General features: G+C 33.0%; 1 protein-coding gene across 17 annotated transcripts in view; it reads right to left on the bottom strand.

The window, feature by feature from the left end:
* Positions 1-17,428, bottom strand: part of LOC127862565 (uncharacterized) — a 293,520-nt gene that overhangs the window by 98,653 nt on the left and 177,439 nt on the right. For 2 of the 17 annotated variants that reach the window (XM_052401759.1, XM_052401754.1), the window contains exons 1-2: positions 14,972-15,021; positions 14,289-14,384 (exon numbers count right to left, since the gene is read on the bottom strand). The exons of 6 other annotated variants lie outside the window; for them this stretch is intronic. The gene's annotated coding sequence lies outside the window, so the exon portion shown is untranslated. Of the gene's footprint in view, positions 1-7,154; positions 7,297-8,664; positions 8,723-10,728; positions 10,810-11,104; positions 11,186-13,013; positions 13,121-13,377; positions 13,715-14,288; positions 14,385-14,971; positions 15,022-17,428 lie in introns of those variants that run through there. 9 more of the 17 variants (XM_052401761.1, XM_052401753.1, XM_052401763.1 and 6 more) reach the window with 9 other exon arrangements.

Genomic DNA, 17,428 nt, shown 5'->3' on the forward strand with positions numbered 1-17,428 from the left:
AAGCAACCTCAATAACTTTGTGTGACCACTTTTCATATGCTAAAGCTAAAATGAGTGTATTCCCCAGGAACTTTAAAACAACTGACCAAACTGAATTTTGATAAACATTCTGACAATGTTTTGTGTAAAAACATGTTGTTCGACGCCTTGAAAAAAGAGGAAATCAAGAACAAGGATGCCATATTTGAATAAATATACTTGTACATTTATGTCTGCAATTATCTTAGCCTAGTGATTTTTTTTTTAAATATAATTATTATTTAAATGTAAAACATTATTTGTGTATTTTATGTTTTGTCGATTCAACCCAAAGAAAATGAGACAATTTACATATTAATAGAAACAACAACTACTAGGAATTTATACACACAACACAATGATTATGTATTCCCATCATACAAAATAACGGAGTATTAAAATCAACTGTTGCTGTCCTCTTGTTTTGTCTTCTTTATTCAATGTATAAACAAATATGCAAACAAACGATTTATTGATCAGATGAGAATTAAATACATGTGAAAATGATGTTGGTAAACATATTGAAAAATAATTCACACCTACCGGTATTTGAGGAGCAATGAACAAAATTTGTGTTGCATAATACAGATTTGAACCTGTAAGTTTGGACAGTTTAAACAATGAAAGGGATTTCATTATATTAGCCAATTCTAACACAACCAAATTCACCATGCTATACAATCAAATCATATTTGTAAACTGCTAAAAGTAGTGTATGTTTATAAAAATAATTGCTGAAAATATATATATAATTACATCCTGATATTTGCACTTATACTGTTATGTCAGATACACAGTTATATGAGGAGTTCAATTTTAGATCAATGCTTAATAAGATAGAAAAAAAGTGAAGATACACATTATTTTTCCTAAGATGCGATGCACAGTTATTGTTATTGAACAAATAATTGCAACAATCTGGTGATATTTTGTATTTCTGATCTAAATGTGCATGGTATTGGCACCGTATTTTTGGCTTATACCAAGCAATTTTTTATGTTAAAAAAACACACTTTACTAGTGTATTACTACACATAAGATTATAGTTTTGCTTAATATTTGTACGCATCTTGTCAAAAGTAGACAGTAAGTGTATTTTATTAGTGAACTTAAGTGCTTGTTTTTTTTCATGAAATAATACGCTTAATATTAAAGCGCATTTCCAGTGCCTTTTAAGCAGATTTTTTCAAGCACATTTATTACACATGAGTGTATTTGAAACGTCAATGAAATAAGGAATATTGCATTATATAAATTGAAGTGAAGAAAAATAGGTTGAATTAACTCTTTCTATAACACCAATAACCCTCAATATGTAAGAATTTAGAAATTATATGGATATGAATATATAATGTTGAAAGACATGGGCTTAATAATATGTTAGGTCAAAAAGCATCTTCAACATTATATAATGACATGAAATATCACAGATAGCTACCATCAGAGATAATAATACATATATATATGGTTCATACTCTATCACAAGTTATCACACTTATTGGGTCAATATTAAATTATATTTAGTTATAGATATAAAAGTGCACTGGATTACCCTAAAAGTTTGACAAAAAATCATACAAAACTTATTTCCAACGGGGTCCAAAGCCGTCACATGAAGATTTACATATATAAGTGATGCAACAGTATACCATAAATACGTCATATATGATGGAAGAAAGTGACAACGGTCTTACAATGTCATATAATCATATTATAGTGTTAATACAAAAAATCTTGATGTTAAATAAGAAAACATGTTGTATGATGAAATTTACATGATTGCACAAAAACAGTTTAAAAATGCATAACAATATGGTTTACAGTTTAAAAATGTATTACATTATGGTTTACAGATCTAAAAGTGATAAAAAAGCTTATAATACAGATACCCTTGTTTCTGAACTTTTTCCATTTCTTATAATAAATGCTTCTTAGCAAGTTTTTAGAGCGTATACTTAGACTTTGTGCATCATTTATTTTTTTGTCAAGTTATTCCAGTCTTTTATTGCATTATGGTAAAAAGATTTGGAAGTAAAAGTTTCAACTGGATGTACGTGATAATCACCCTTATTGTATCTAGTCCCGTACGAGTGGATACTTACATTTAGTGAAGTTGTTGTGCATATAACTGGGTGCTATATTGTTTCGAAATCTTATATACATGATTAAGTCACAATTGTTAACATCTATTTTCAATATTCAAAAATTTAAGATCCTTAAAATCTGCAACACGAAGTGATGTTCTACAATGGTAGTAATAAATAAAACATACAACTTTGTTTTGAGCTACCTGCAGTTTCTTTTTTATAGTTTGTGTAAGACCACAGAACCAGGAAGATGATGCGTATTATAGATGACATTGTATTAAGGAATTACAAAGAGTCTTCCTAAGGGACTTATTTAAAAAACTTTGCTGACGATATAACAATTTAATTCTTGAATTAACTTTACTTAATTAAAGTACTATCTTCAATAGATGTTCCTGACAAATCTGTATCTAGAAATGAACCGAGATATTTTAAAACTGTAATTGTAGATGTTATTTCCTGGCCATCCCTTCCCAAATAAGTGTGTAAAACTCGAGTTAAACACGAGTTTTATCCGTGTTAAACCAAGCGGTATTGGCAGTTTTGGTAAGTTGGTTTTTTCTGTGTTTAAAGTGGGTATTTTTACCAACTTGGTTAAAACTGAGTTAAACACAGAAAAAACTCACTTGTTACATAAATGTGGGCTTTGGTAAGTTGGTTTTTTGTGAGTTTTGGTAAGTTGGTTTTTTTGTGAGTTTCGGTATGTTGGTTTTTTGCGAGTTTTGGTAAGTTGGTTTTTTCTGTGTTTAAAGTGGGTATTTTTACCAACTTGGTTAAAACTGAGTTAAACACAGAAAAAACTCACTTGTTACATAAATGTGGGCTTTGGTAAGTTGGTTTTTTGTGAGTTTTGGTATGTTGGTTTTTTGTGAGTTTCGGTATGTTGGTTTTTTGTGAGTTTTGGTATGTTGGTTTTTTCTGTGTTTAAAGTGGTTTTTTTTTACCAACTTGGTTAAAACTGAGTTAAACACAGAAAAAACTCACAAAAACCAACATACCAAAACTCACAAAAAACCAACATACCAAAACCCACAAAAAAACCAACATACCAAAACTCACAAAAAACCAACTTTAACACACTTCTGTCTACAATAGTGTGTTTAAGTTGGTTTTTGTGAGTCTTTTGTTCGCTTAAGGGATCATAAAATTTTGCTTGTTTGACCTGTAACCTTTGTAAAAAAAAATATTTACACCTTAATGGTAAAAAGGTTATTTGAGATAAAATCACAACAGATCATTACAAGCCCCATGTGATTATAAATAAAAGACACACACAATTTGCAAAAAACAATGTTTATATTAAAAAAAACAAATAATGTGAACATTTTTACAGTGCATTTTTAACAAAACCAGGAAAACATCTACCCAAGATACATTATCACAATATGCGAGCACATTTAACATAATAAATTAAAATAAATAACATTCTCCTCTTTGGGCTACCACAGGTAAAAATGGGAGGAAGGGTATGAACCATGATTATATACAGTTTCAGTTAGTGAGGGGTGATACAGAGGATAAAATTAATAATAATTGTTTTTAACTGTGTTGGTGGTACCGGATTTATAACATGACAACATTAAGGAATCCTTCATCCTATCTTTTCCTGGAATAGCCCTTTACACATATTTACACCTATAAACAAAGGAACATATTGCTCAGCACTAAACAGTTTATATATTCTCCCCGCAGTACATGACACGAAGCCTCCTATAGGCCCATCTCATGTTCTCTTCCACTGTTGATATGGGCAGGGCAAACTTTTTGGAGATGACAACTGAAATGTATATGAACAATCAATGCAGGATTTTACTGTACATTACAGTATTAAAAAAACATGTAGAAGTTTATTCCACCCAAATCAAGTCTGATCTGAATGACTTGATTTTGGTGGAATAAACTTTTACATCAATATCATCAGTTCAGATATCCCATTTTAACATCATCTTAGAAGGATTTCAAAAGAGGTTTTTGAAACAAGGAGGCAAATTACTGTTGCTTGAATTTTTTATATCGTTCAAAATTAGAGCTTGATCGTTAACTTTATACTGAGGTTATTTTTGTCTGCCTATGTGTTAAATTCTCAAACTTTTATACACAAACACAATTTTTAGTAACTCTTAAATTTTAGCAGTAGTATTAAATTAACGCAAGACAGATTATGTGCTGGAGTCAAATTTGAATCAATTGCATTATGTTTGTTTCAAAATGAATAAAAAAATGGAGGCAGTAGAACACCTATATATTTAAATCCCCTTTTTCCCTATAAAAAAGAATCATACCAACCATGGCGTAGTGTTCAGCAATCAGGAGACCCTCTCGAATCTCCCCCTTAGGGGAGGTTGAACAGCACTTCATAGAGCAGTCACCAGCTGATCAGGTCTGAAAACTATACTGTCATGGCCTTTGCGAGGTGCGTCTTGTGCATGATCTCATTTGAGATCAGGTCCTGAAAGATATTTTATAATGTAAGTGATAAATATTGCTGTTATGGTATATCTTGTTACTATAAATATTATTAATTTAAATCAAAACAAGTTTGTTTGCTTGTTGTTTTTGTTTGTTTATTTTTGCAATTTAAATCCTGTGATCACATGTGACTTAACGCTTGTCATAAATAATTAAAAGAAATTACGTATGGTAGAAAATACTGTTTGAAAATGTACCAAGATATGTGGTCTCATTTGGCTGTGTGGACTGGTCGGAAGTGTGACGCCTTTCAAATGCTAAAACCTGTATAGTTTTACCTCTCAACAAATCCAACTTTCCTTGGTCAAGGACAGGGCTCAGTTTTCCCACTCCTGATCTACTCAAGTTGGGCTGCTCGTGCAGGGTAAAATCTGGTGTCAAAATCCATACATCAGTTAGTCCCCCTTCTGCTGTCTTTTGGCAGGAATATTCTATCCAAAGAATCTTCCAATCAATGTAAATTTCACCTTGGGAGTTTAACCTAACCTTCAAATTTAAAATATAAAAGTTTTCATTGAATATGTGGGAAAGAAATCTGTTCATTAATGACCAGAAATAGGTATAAATAACATTTAAGATGACAATAATCATAAAATACAGCCATAATTATTCAAATGGTGTTGTTTTTCCTTATAATTGCATTACATTTATACTTATCCATTTACATTTCCCAGTGACAATACATAAATATGATAATGATCATAATTAATTCAATATAAAACTAAATAAAAAAGTGATGTAAAAATGAAAATACAAACCTAAAACAACTGTTCTTCAGTATTCCAAGATAACAGGCAGTTGATGAATTATGAGACCATATCACTTTAACCATCCACTTTGAATCTCCTTTGCAACAAACTTATTGTTGATTTACACATTGTAGTACATACACATTGTTTTCACCACACAATACTTCATGCTGAAAGTTATTCAAGACATTTTAAACTAGAATTATAAGTCTTAATGTTACTCAATTATACCTTAAAGCTCAAAGTCAGTTGATGAAAACCCCCTTTGTTTTCAAAACATAACTTCCTGTCTCCAGCCAATCAAAGTCGCTTGTTTTCAAATAGATGGTGGCTCAGCCAATCAAAAGTCTATCAACACCCCTTTGTTAGGCCTATAGATGGAGCACTGATACTGTGATAAGAATTAATGTTTATGATTTAATTGGGGGGGGGGGAGGGCTAATCTCTTATGTGTGTCAGCCAATTACTAAATCTGAGAAATATCTACTGATTTCAACACCAACATATATGTATTTATTGAATAATACACAGCACCCTTAGCATATTATATTTAATTGTGAATATTTAAAAAAAACAGGCTGAATGGTGTTAGCAAATAATATTAATAGTATAAATATTATTTATTTTTTTTGCCTTTTAAATTGTATGTTAAAGGTCAATGTGGTAGGCATTAATTGTATTGGGGTTAAATATCAGTATAAGAAAGTTAAAATAGTTATTGTTTTTATGTTGAGGAGATATAATTGATGCTGGCAAGCCCACATAAGTTTCCATATATTAATCAACACTTTCACACTGAAACTAGTTTTATTTATTATAGAAACAGTGTCACTCCCCCCCTCAAAAAATGAATAAAAAAACACACTGTAAGTCTATTGAATTCTCCAAAGAACATGAATTAAATGGAAGTATTCACATTTTTATAGATGTGTGATTGTTCTTATAATATATTTAATATTTATGTATTGATTCAAAGTGAAAGACAAACAATTTCATATTCAGGTATAAAACTAAGTTTGAACATTTTAACATTTTTATAGTATCTGTGAACCTGTGATGTTCTGAAAGAGCAATTTTTATCCAATGTTTCCTTAAAATTATGGGGAGCCCATAAATGTACAAAAGGTGCAATGGCAAACAAGCTGTAAAAAAGCCCCTTTACAATTCACCTTGATAATATATGGCTATAAACATGAAACAAAGACCTAGTTGAAGAATTATTGTTTTATTGTTGAGTTATGTTAATAAACAAAAGACCAACTTATTGATAAGTGTGTTAAAGTGAGTCTTTTAGCCTTGTTGCGGCTTTCAAATTATTTATGAAAAGACCAACTTAAACTCGCTTTAACCCACTTCTGTTTATAAAAAGACCCACTTCTGTTGTAAAAGACTCGCTTATGAAACAAAAAGACACACTTAAACACACATAAACCAACTCATAAATAAAAAGACTCACTTTTGACACATAAAAAACCAACTTCTTACAGCAAAAAAACTCGCTTTAACACACATCTACTTTAAAAAACCAACTTTAAACTCAGTTAAGCACAGTTTAGCTCACATAAAACTCGCTTTTATTAGCAAAAACCAACTTCCGCTCAGAAAAACTTAGAAAAAACACAGTTTTATGTTGGTTTAAGTGTGTTTTGGTATGAAAGTGGGTTAACTTTTTGCAAGGGATGTGCGAGTGATGACATGAATAAGTAAAATTTTGGATTTTGCTTAACTTTCTCTTGGATCCAAAAAGAATAAATTCTGTTTTTCCCAAGATGCAAAGAAAGTATGTTATCAATAAGCAATTTACTACAATTTGCTAGTCTTTGCCTAGAACCTGACTGATATAAGATGGATCTTTGTGAGAAAACAAAAGGGCACTATCGTCTGCATAAAAAATAAGTTTGCAAAACGAACTCTATATTGGAACAAAATAGGCCCAAAAATAACTGCCCTGTGAGAAACCGCACACAACCAACCGAAAGTCAGACTTTGCATCATTAACTTGAACAGACTGAGTCCTATCAGACTACTCCATCGACTCCACGCCCATCTCCAGGAGCTTTTGACAAATGATATCATGGTCCATGGTGTCGAAAGCCTTCTGGAGGTCAAGCATAATCATACCCGTGAACATACTCCTAGAGGTCTGTGCATGTGATCTGTAAGATGGGTAAGGCAGGAGTAGGTACAGTACCTCCCCCTAAACCCACTCTAATATTTGTACAAAATGTTGTTTTTGATGAAAAAAGACTCCAACTGGTTGTATACGGCGTGCTAAAACAAATTCAGTTTCTTTGTTTGAGGCCAAAGGCCTTAAATGTCTTTGTTTGCCTAAAATATAACAATCTACAAAGCACTAGAAAGTTTTAGAACATAACAATTTGAAAAAATTAAATAACACTGTGGTTCTTATATCACATTTCCATATTCACACATTTAAATTATTACAAGGTCATACACTTATTTATGCACTAAACAGAATCAGTGCAAAGCACCCCTCATCTTCCAGCATGGCTTGTCCACATGGAAGTGTCTGGAAATAACATCTGAAATATCAAAAGACATAAAAATAAAACAAATATCCAACAAAATAATACAAACATGTGTATTTGAGACATGATTCTTTAAATTGTGAATTGTCCTGTAAATTATGGGGTGGGGGAATTGCCACATGGAATAAAAATATCACTCTTTTGTGAATCTTATTTTCTGGTTTAAACTAGTTATCCTTGTTTTTTAGTACAATCTTCCTATTATTGTTTGTAATACAAACAAATTGATTCATTACTTTAGTTGAAGTTCATTACTAATAATTGTGTCTTCATCTGCAATTGGCAGTCCGATACGAGGCAGCGCCATAGTTGTTATTTCCCCCCTTGAAAGAGCATTCTGTCCTCATGGCTTTTGCAATGGACTTTGGCAACCTTGTCTTGAATTTTATAACATTGGGAACTATTTTCTGAAAGATTGGTGACAACAAACTTAATGAGACTGTTCATCTGTCACATTAAGCATAATTATTTTGCAAGAAAAGAACAAACAGTTATTGCATTAGAGATATTAATTTCGAGGGTGAACACAACAGAAACACCTTTTTTCTTACATACTACATGTAATAGGTTCACAGGACACAAGTTAAGCATTCAGATCTGATGTAAGTTTTGTGCTATCCTAAATATATTGTGCAGACTTCTACTACTTCTTACTATCCCAGAGTTTTGAATACTTGATTACATCAAATGGTCTTTTCTTAATCAAAAGTGTATAAGAGTACTGTAATAGTAATGGACTTCATTTTCTAGTTCTATTCATGAACTAACAAAGCTGATCTATAATAAGTGTACTTAGTTTGAATACTTCTGTGGATTCCTGATTGACAGTAACTGTTTCCCTCTGCACAATCTGAAAAAATCCACCATAAGAAAATTTCACCAAGTGGAATCTCTTATTAGAGAACGGCAATACTGTAAAAAAAACAAATTAAGTTTAATATAAATAATAATTTAAAAGATAAAAAAGAACATTTCAAAATACAATATTCCTCACAGAATAAAGATGTTCTGTACAAGTTCTTTAACTAAGATTGAACCCATTTTTGATGCAAGCTGCTGAAATCCAGATCACAACATGAACATGTTCAGTATAGAATAAACAAGAAATAAAAAAGACATACAGCATTGATTGTGGTTGGAGTTGGTGAAAGGTAAAGATTTTAATGAATGAGATCAAAGATAGTGTATGTCTTTTTCCATGCAGTTCTCAGCTGCATCACATGCAGAACAGGATGTTACACGGAGTTTTTGCGCTTATTTTACATTATTACATATTGCGTATCATATCTCTATAGATACAAAACAGAAAATTAAAAGAAGAATTGAAGTGAAATTAAAACATATATTAAGTCAACATGTCATACGCAAAGTATCAGTACATATTTTAAGTATTTATAAGCCCGTTCTTCTAACAAATCTGTTTTCGTGATGTATTGGGCAGTGCTATTTGATTTGATTATTAACAGTATGGGGAATCATCGCCCTCATGCTTAACAAAATGGTTAAATGATGCTTGTTAAATTAACCAAAAATAATATTTATCATGATATTGTTGAGCCACATTAAGAATTTTTTATTGACATACCATAATTATATCGCTGAATATCTTCATTTAACATATTTCTGGTCTAAATACAATTCTAGTAACCTAGCAAACTCGATAGCATTTATATAATATAACGATCCGTTTACTGACCGCGAACTAACCTTGATACCTTGCCAGTTGAAATGCAATGCATTAAAGTGAGGTCACGATTCCAACTCTGGAAAGACGGCTTGTTTAAAACTTTGTACTTTAACATGTTTAATGTTCAATTTAGAAAACAATTAAAAATGGTTTGGCCAAAAACGAATATCAGGATAGAGAAACACGATACTTTAATGAACTAAAATATACTAGTACACAGACAGCAATATGATAGTAATTACTCAATATGAGAACATAGCCTTTAAGTGCAAATGCTCTTGCACTGACAATCCTCTGAATATAAAGGGGCACATAAAACTGTATTGATGTCACTCAAAACTATATTGATGTCACGAGTTGAGAGTAAAACTGTTCTATGGGGGGGGGGCAAATTAAACTCAAATCAGCCAATGGCATCAATTGAGTGTTTTCATTTGTATCTAGCTGCAGGAAATTTTATTTGAATTTGATTGGAAACTTACACGGGTAATGTTAAGGTAAAAACCTAGGTTGGACAGCTACGCCAAAAAAAAGGTCAAATCCCATATCAGGCCTTATTGCAGGGTTCCCGGCTTTTTGTATGAACAAAATTCCCTGATTTTTCCCTGATTGAAAATAAAAATTCCAGGATCATGATTTCTTGTTTAAGACACCCTTAATAAATAGCATTTGCGGACAATAACATGTATTATATTTCTACACAAGTTGGAAAAGTCTGACCAAACGAAATTCCCTGATTTTTCCCAAATTCCCTGACTTTTCCCTGACTGGAAAAAGTGAGTCTTTTTTCCAGGTTTTCCCTGATTTCCAGGTTGGCTGGGAACCCTGTATTGGCAGTGAAATGTAGGGAAAATGTTTGACCATCTGGGCGGTCACTATAATTCCATAAGTGTGATTTTCTATTCAGTATTAGTAAACATCAGTTAAAGTAGGTTACCTATTTCCAATATTTGTTTTACCCTTCTAGCTCTGGAACCGAATTTTAAAGGCCTTTGCAAACAGTTTGGATCCAGAGGAGACGCAACAGAACGTGGCGTCTCATCAGGATCCAAACTGTTTGCTATTCTGATAGTGTTCTTTGAAAAAAAAACACACAAGAAAATGCTAATTAGGACAAATATCCCAGCATGCAAAGGGTTAAAGTGTTCAGACAAATGACAAATTCTTACATTTCCGGAGCTTTGGGTTTGTACCATCAGAAGTTTTCCCACTGGAGGCTTTTCATAATCCTTGCGATTGATGGCTTAGAACTGTTATAAAAATAAATCAGTAAACTTGATCATATATTAAATAGTTCTGCACTTACACATATTGTCAGCATAATAAACTCTGTTATTGTATTAATCAACTTTTTTTACAATTTCTTCCAATTAAAGGGAAGCAACCCCAACAACTTTGTGTGACCACTTTTGATATGTTAAAGCTAAAATTATTAAACTCACCGGGAACTTAAAAAAACACCTGACCAAAATGAATGTTGATTAGCATTCTGAATATTTGAAATATTAAGTATGTGCTTATTTAATTATTAAAGCAGATATTTACTTGTGTGATTTTTCAAGACTCTGCAAGTCTGTTTTCTAGCTTTTCAACCACATGGGAGCATTGCTGGCACCCAGACTTAGTCTAAAGAGAAAAGATAATTTGTATTATCCTAAATAATAACATTTCGGGACAAAACATATTGTTTTGTGTAACTACAGCTAAGTGACTAACACCCTGGTACTTCTCGGTCGCCGGTCGGCTATGTTCAAGGGAAAATAACTTGGGAATGTGCAGATGACTTGAGATTTTCTTTATCCTTAAACACATGCATGTCATGATGGTAAAATGTTCGAGGTTACAATTGCTTGAGAAAAATGTATGCTGATTGATCCACAAACTCGTACCATTTATGTAAATTCACTTAAAAAAACGAGAGCGCCGATGGCGCTGAAAGCATAGTTGCAAGATACAGGGAAGTTGCTGCTGAAGTAAATGTTTAGGTCAAAATATACTAAATAGTTTCCTTATATGTTTCGATGTAAAAGCGACAACTTTGAGCGAAAATAAATACAACATTTTGCACATAGAGACCCCCATAACCATACCTTTTCTTGACGGGCATTCTAAGCTGAATCGATTTAAGCAATAAAAAAGATTTGTCATGTTCAAACCAAAAACAAATTCGACTCAAATCAAAATCGACTTTTTTTGCGCCTTTTTCGGCCGTTTTCTAGTGGATTGTAACCTTTTGCAGTGCCATTTTTTACTTTAATCTCCAACTTTATCCTATTTCAGGGATTAAGTAGTGCACACCTATGCTTACCCTATCAATATCTCCAAACGATAAAACCAGAACAAAGTGTATAACATGCCTTCGAGGAAAATATGATGATTTGTTTAGAAAGTACATGACTCGATTATTTAGTATATTGTAGCCTTAACGATTGCTGACATCACGAGTCGCCCCCCTTGTTAACAAAATGCTCTATTTTTAGAAACGGGAATTCCAAATAGTGACGAATGTGAATGGTTACAAAATGACATAACTATGAAAATAAATACGTAGAATTACATTATTTCACGCATACCATTATGCAACCATCCGTTTTCTTTTCCGACTTGATACATTTACAGCTTTCCATTTAATATTTTACAGACACAGCACTCGTCCAGAATTCGCGCTAATCCATTAAATCCGATGCCACATTTAAACCGTTAACTCTACTCGTAACGTAGATTTCTGGCTCAAAGTAAATCATTTTAACGTCAATTAACACAACTCTATTACTTTTAAACTCTACTTCATCAAATCCATAGAAAGGCACGTCAGAATCCATGTCATAAATCAGAAAACATTCATCGTACTCCGCCATTTTTTACACATTTTCAAAGAATAAAAGTGATTTATGCCCCACTTCCTGCTGAGAATATGTTTTAATTTCTATTTATAATTAACCGATGAAATGTTACATATACTTTAACCAGGGCCTTATTAATTCAGTTATGTAAACATTTGACCTCTCACAGAACAGTAAACGAAGGAAATCGAAATTGGGATCCCAAATAAATTAGGTGTGAGGTCACTATCAACAAGAACAGAATTGTTTTACGAACGAAATTTGTTTTATGTTATAAGAAGATTTTTTGACATAAAACGGTCTTAGAAAAATTCACTAAAAACGGTGTCAGCAATATTCTTGGAAGAAAACGTTAGAAAAACGTTTCCAAAAAAAATTTTGTAAGAATTACCATATACTAAATTAAATAGATATTTCGTCTGATTTTTGATCAGGTAAGGCTTCATAAAGGGTAACCGACCGATGTGGATTTTCAAAATGTGGTATATACCATAAGCATAGGTGCAAGCACCTATGCTAAAAACCACAAACTCCCAACAAACAGCCTCTCTTATTGCTTTTTATAAAAATGTGAAATATAGCTTTCACATTTCTTTATTAGTCGATGGTACCTGTTCAGTTTCCAATGGCCTGTTTACCATAGACAATAGGATTCATTGACACTGACAGGCGTTGTAGGACAGGTAGGCAGGAAACCAAAATCATTCATCACTGGTTCCTGGAAACATAGAAAACCATGCTATTTATTTTTTTTTTTAAATATCAGAACAATAGCAATATGTTGGAGCTAAGCATGATACAAAAACATTCCCATGTACACACTTTTGTTTCCATTTTTAAATGAAACTTGGAACGATTACAAAGATTTAAAAACAATAATCAAATAAACATGAATTGGTCTTTACAAAATGGTTTGTTTTTTTGACTTTTTGGCAGTAAAAAAACTGAAAACAAATCAAGATAAATGTGCCTTACATCAGCCTGCCACAGACATTGAGTCACCCTCAAGTTCTGACTGGGAGTCTGGTCAGGGGAAACAATGTTTGCCAGGATGGAAGCCTTGGAAAGCCTGGGTGACTTAAAGGCAGCTGTGGCTGCATGGAACGAATGCATGGGTCCCTTTAAGGCCAAAACCTTGGGAGTCTGGAATTAGGTTATTGTGAAGTTACAGTAACCATTGATGTAGGTGTCTCTCAATAGGAAGCTGGCATTGCCTGTAAGGAGGAAATCTTGAAGACCAAAGCTGTGGGTGTCTCAAAAGCTGTCTTTGCCATTTCCTTTTTATTCTTTGGAATCTGCATGGCTTGTTTAACTGAAGTAATCATTTTATTAAAATAGTATAATAAAAATGTCAAAACTAAAGGTTTATAGGTAAATTTTGGTTTGACAAAGCACATGTCAACAAGCAAATTCGTTGAATTGATATCCTCCACCAAACTAGGGCTTTGTCACAGACATGACGTTTACCCCCACATGCTGCATTGAAACAGAATATATACAAAGGGGCCATAACTCCGTTACCAGCAGATGGTGTACAGTACCATTTGGCCTGCATCATCCTCATATATATACTCATACAAAGTTTCAATGAAATCTGCCAAAGCAATTACACGATATAGCTCTGGACACGAAAGTGCCGGACAGACGGGTGGACAAGGCCAAAACAATATCCCTCTGCCTTTGGTGGGGTATAACAAACGCATTTTTAACAAAACAAACCTTCTTTTGTTTCTTCATTGCTTACTTATTCTTAAGATAAATAATACATGCACTGATTACTCTACTTTTCCATTAAGGAAAAATTAGAACATTTATGTTGACACTTGTTCATTAGCACTATTCTGCTGACTTTCAAAGAAAAATGTGCAACATCAAATATTAGATACCAAGAGGGTCCTTTGAATGGTTCTCTTCTAAAACTTTAGAAGACTATAGACGATTGCTCATCCTCCTCTTTCTTACTTTCTTGGGCTTATCCAGATCTGCAAAAAAAAAATTTGACAATGTGTAACTATTTGAGGATAAATGTTTATGTTTTGTATATGCTCAAAAATTTGACTAAAGAACAGGAGTTGGTTTAGCTTTATTAGCACTATATTCCCATGTGTTCCTTAAGAGTTTGAAGATTTTTTGTGTAACAATTTAATGGTCTTAATGGTCAGGTGTTTCAAGAACAATAAATTGATTTATTATATTAAACCAACTTCCCATTCTTTATTTATGCTCTGAAAAAAATCTCTGCAGCAATCTCCACCCTAAACTTCTAGCAATAATACGTCTTTTGTCATGGAACAACGGGTCACATGTTTCATTTTAAGAAGGAAATGGAATTCGATTATATATATACTCATAATTCAATTAATGCACAAATTCATAAAGTATTCACTTTTGAAATATCATCGATCTTTTACTATTTTTTCTAATTATATTCCAATTATTATTATTTCAAAAAGGAGTAAATTTTTATATTTTCAGCAATTCATAATACTGCAATGTGTCTGCTTTCTTGAGAAGTTTATAACTGTTTGGGGTACATTTCCATGAAGTTAAAATAAAAGCAAAATCTTACTTTGGAAATCAATCGTCATCAAGACTGAGCTTCTTGTTCAGCATTGCCCTTTCATCTAAAATGTGACGAAAAGATTCGTGTTACAAAGAATAATGAACAGAATAATGATGCGTTTTTGTATGTTTACAAACTGTTATGTTTATGTGCTTGATATGGAAGGCTTATCCCAAAAACTCTGCATCCTGAAAAGGTGTGATTCAAAATTACCAGACCGATGAAAAAACAGGGTTAAATAATGTCTTAAATTGATAAAAACATGTCTTATTTGATAACAAATAAAATATTGAAAAAAGGCAATGTTTTGCGGATTGATTTCTTAGCCTTACCGGATATCTTGTAGATCTGGGCGCTGTTCACCTTGCCTCAAAATTTCACTTTCATAGCTTCGCCTACGACACACTATTTGATTTTTTTCCTTTGGCAAACAATGGTGTTTAGAGATGACGGTAAACATAGAATCCTCCCAATACAGACTGGCGAACATCATGAATGTTAAAAAACTCTGACCTTTGACTTTGTTTACTGTATTTACTTCACGGTTCAAATACACAATGGCGCCTATCATTATGTCACGTGCTGATTTCGACCCTCATCATGTAGTAAGGTTTTGTGGGTATTTGGACCAAAAAAAAAACTTGGTTGGCTGCAGCAAATCTGGCAAATAGCTGAGCAATGTCCAAATGAAAGTGAACCAATCAAAGCATTGGTAAAACCAGCATCATCCACCGTGAATTTTTTTTCAAATTGAAATTAGTTTAAAGGGACTAGTTTATCAAAATGAAAAAAAATCAACTTTTTGTCACAGATTCAAGAAACAAGAAATCGTCGGAGAGGGGTGATGTTCCCTAAAGTTATTTTTGTCACAATATTGCAAAATAAATCCAGATAAAAGGAAACATCTTGAGGGGCATAACTTTGAACAAAATAATACGATGGATGGTTTAGCAACTTAAAAATTTCAAAGGGCCATTATAAACTCTCTAATAAATCATCTAAACAGAACCCACTAATAGCATCAGCAGCAGCGCATGTGACCTCAAGGTAGTTAAGCTTCCCATAAAGCTTCATTGAATTCCAGTCAGTAGTTAGGGAGAAAGAGCCTGGACAAGAATTGCACTATATGTACAGTTTATAGAAAATTTCAAAGGGCCATAACTCTGTGACAAATCATCCGACCATAACCGGCTGATAATATGTACATCTCCTGTTGGTAGTGAAGCTTCCCATAAAGCTTCATCGAATTCCCGTACTAAGTTGTTGAGAAATAGCTCGGAAAAGAATTGCACTATATGCACAATGAAAAATTTCAAAGGGCCATAACTCTGTAAAAAATCATTCGACCATAACCAGCTGATAATATGCACATCACCTCTTGGTAGTGAAGCTTACCATAAAGTTTCATTGAATTCCTGTTAGTTGCTGAGAAATAGCTAGGACAAGAATAATTGCACTATACAGTACAGCTCACGCAAAATAAAATTCCGCGATCCGCAGAGTTTGGCGACATCAAATGTACGCGAGTCGACTTGGCATCGACCATCTGGCCGCCGAGTGGCCGCGTTTGTGCGCAGAGTCATTCCGCATCTCGACTCCGCGAAACGCAAAACACCTTGGCATGATGCAGAGGAAATTGGTGATATGACACCGAGCCGCTCGGCGAACAATGTTATGAACTTTAATTTATCTTTGATAGAAACTGATTCCGAGTTTTGCATCATAATATTTATTTAATGTAGAGAAACTAAGTTCCAAAAAAATACACTAAATAATACATTGAAATGTTCGTTATTTGAATTGTCATCATCTTTCCAAATTATCTCACTGTATTCTTTACCACATACATGCGACTTCTCCCGTTTCTATCCATTACCCGATAAACCCGTTTATGCGTCTTCCATTTGTAAAAGCAAATTCTGGTAAATTTTGAAGAAACAAATGCTTAAGAATTTAATTCAAACAAATGTTCAACATTTGTCTGAAGTATCAAATGGATTTCGGCATATGATTCTATTTTAAGATTTGATGAAATAAGTGCCCTATCAGGACAGGGGTATTCCCACATGCGTAAGTCACATGACGCGGTGTGCGCGCGTCGTGTACATTTCATGATCTATTACAAATTCTAGTCTCAAATAAATATTGCACGTGATTTCATGAATTCTTTTGTCCGGATAAAAAACACAGGGTAATTGGCGTGGGTATATTCATTTCTTAATAAAATCTTCGGAGTGCAGACAGCAGTGGGATCTTTTAATTTCGATTCAGAGTTTCATAGTGCATTTCAAATGAAGTACCGAAGCATCTCGCGAATTATTTGGCATTGACATTTACTCTAAATAAAATAAAATTCAAACACGCTGTATCGTTAGCGTTACGCTCTGCAAGTTCCTTAATTATTGAAACAATTGTTATAATGTATACTGATTGCACAAAAAAGCGTCGTGTAAAAGTCATATT

The sequence above is a fragment of the Dreissena polymorpha genome, chromosome 16, assembly GCF_020536995.1.
Source record: "Dreissena polymorpha isolate Duluth1 chromosome 16, UMN_Dpol_1.0, whole genome shotgun sequence".
In the NCBI taxonomy this organism is placed as follows: domain Eukaryota; kingdom Metazoa; phylum Mollusca; class Bivalvia; order Myida; family Dreissenidae; genus Dreissena; species Dreissena polymorpha.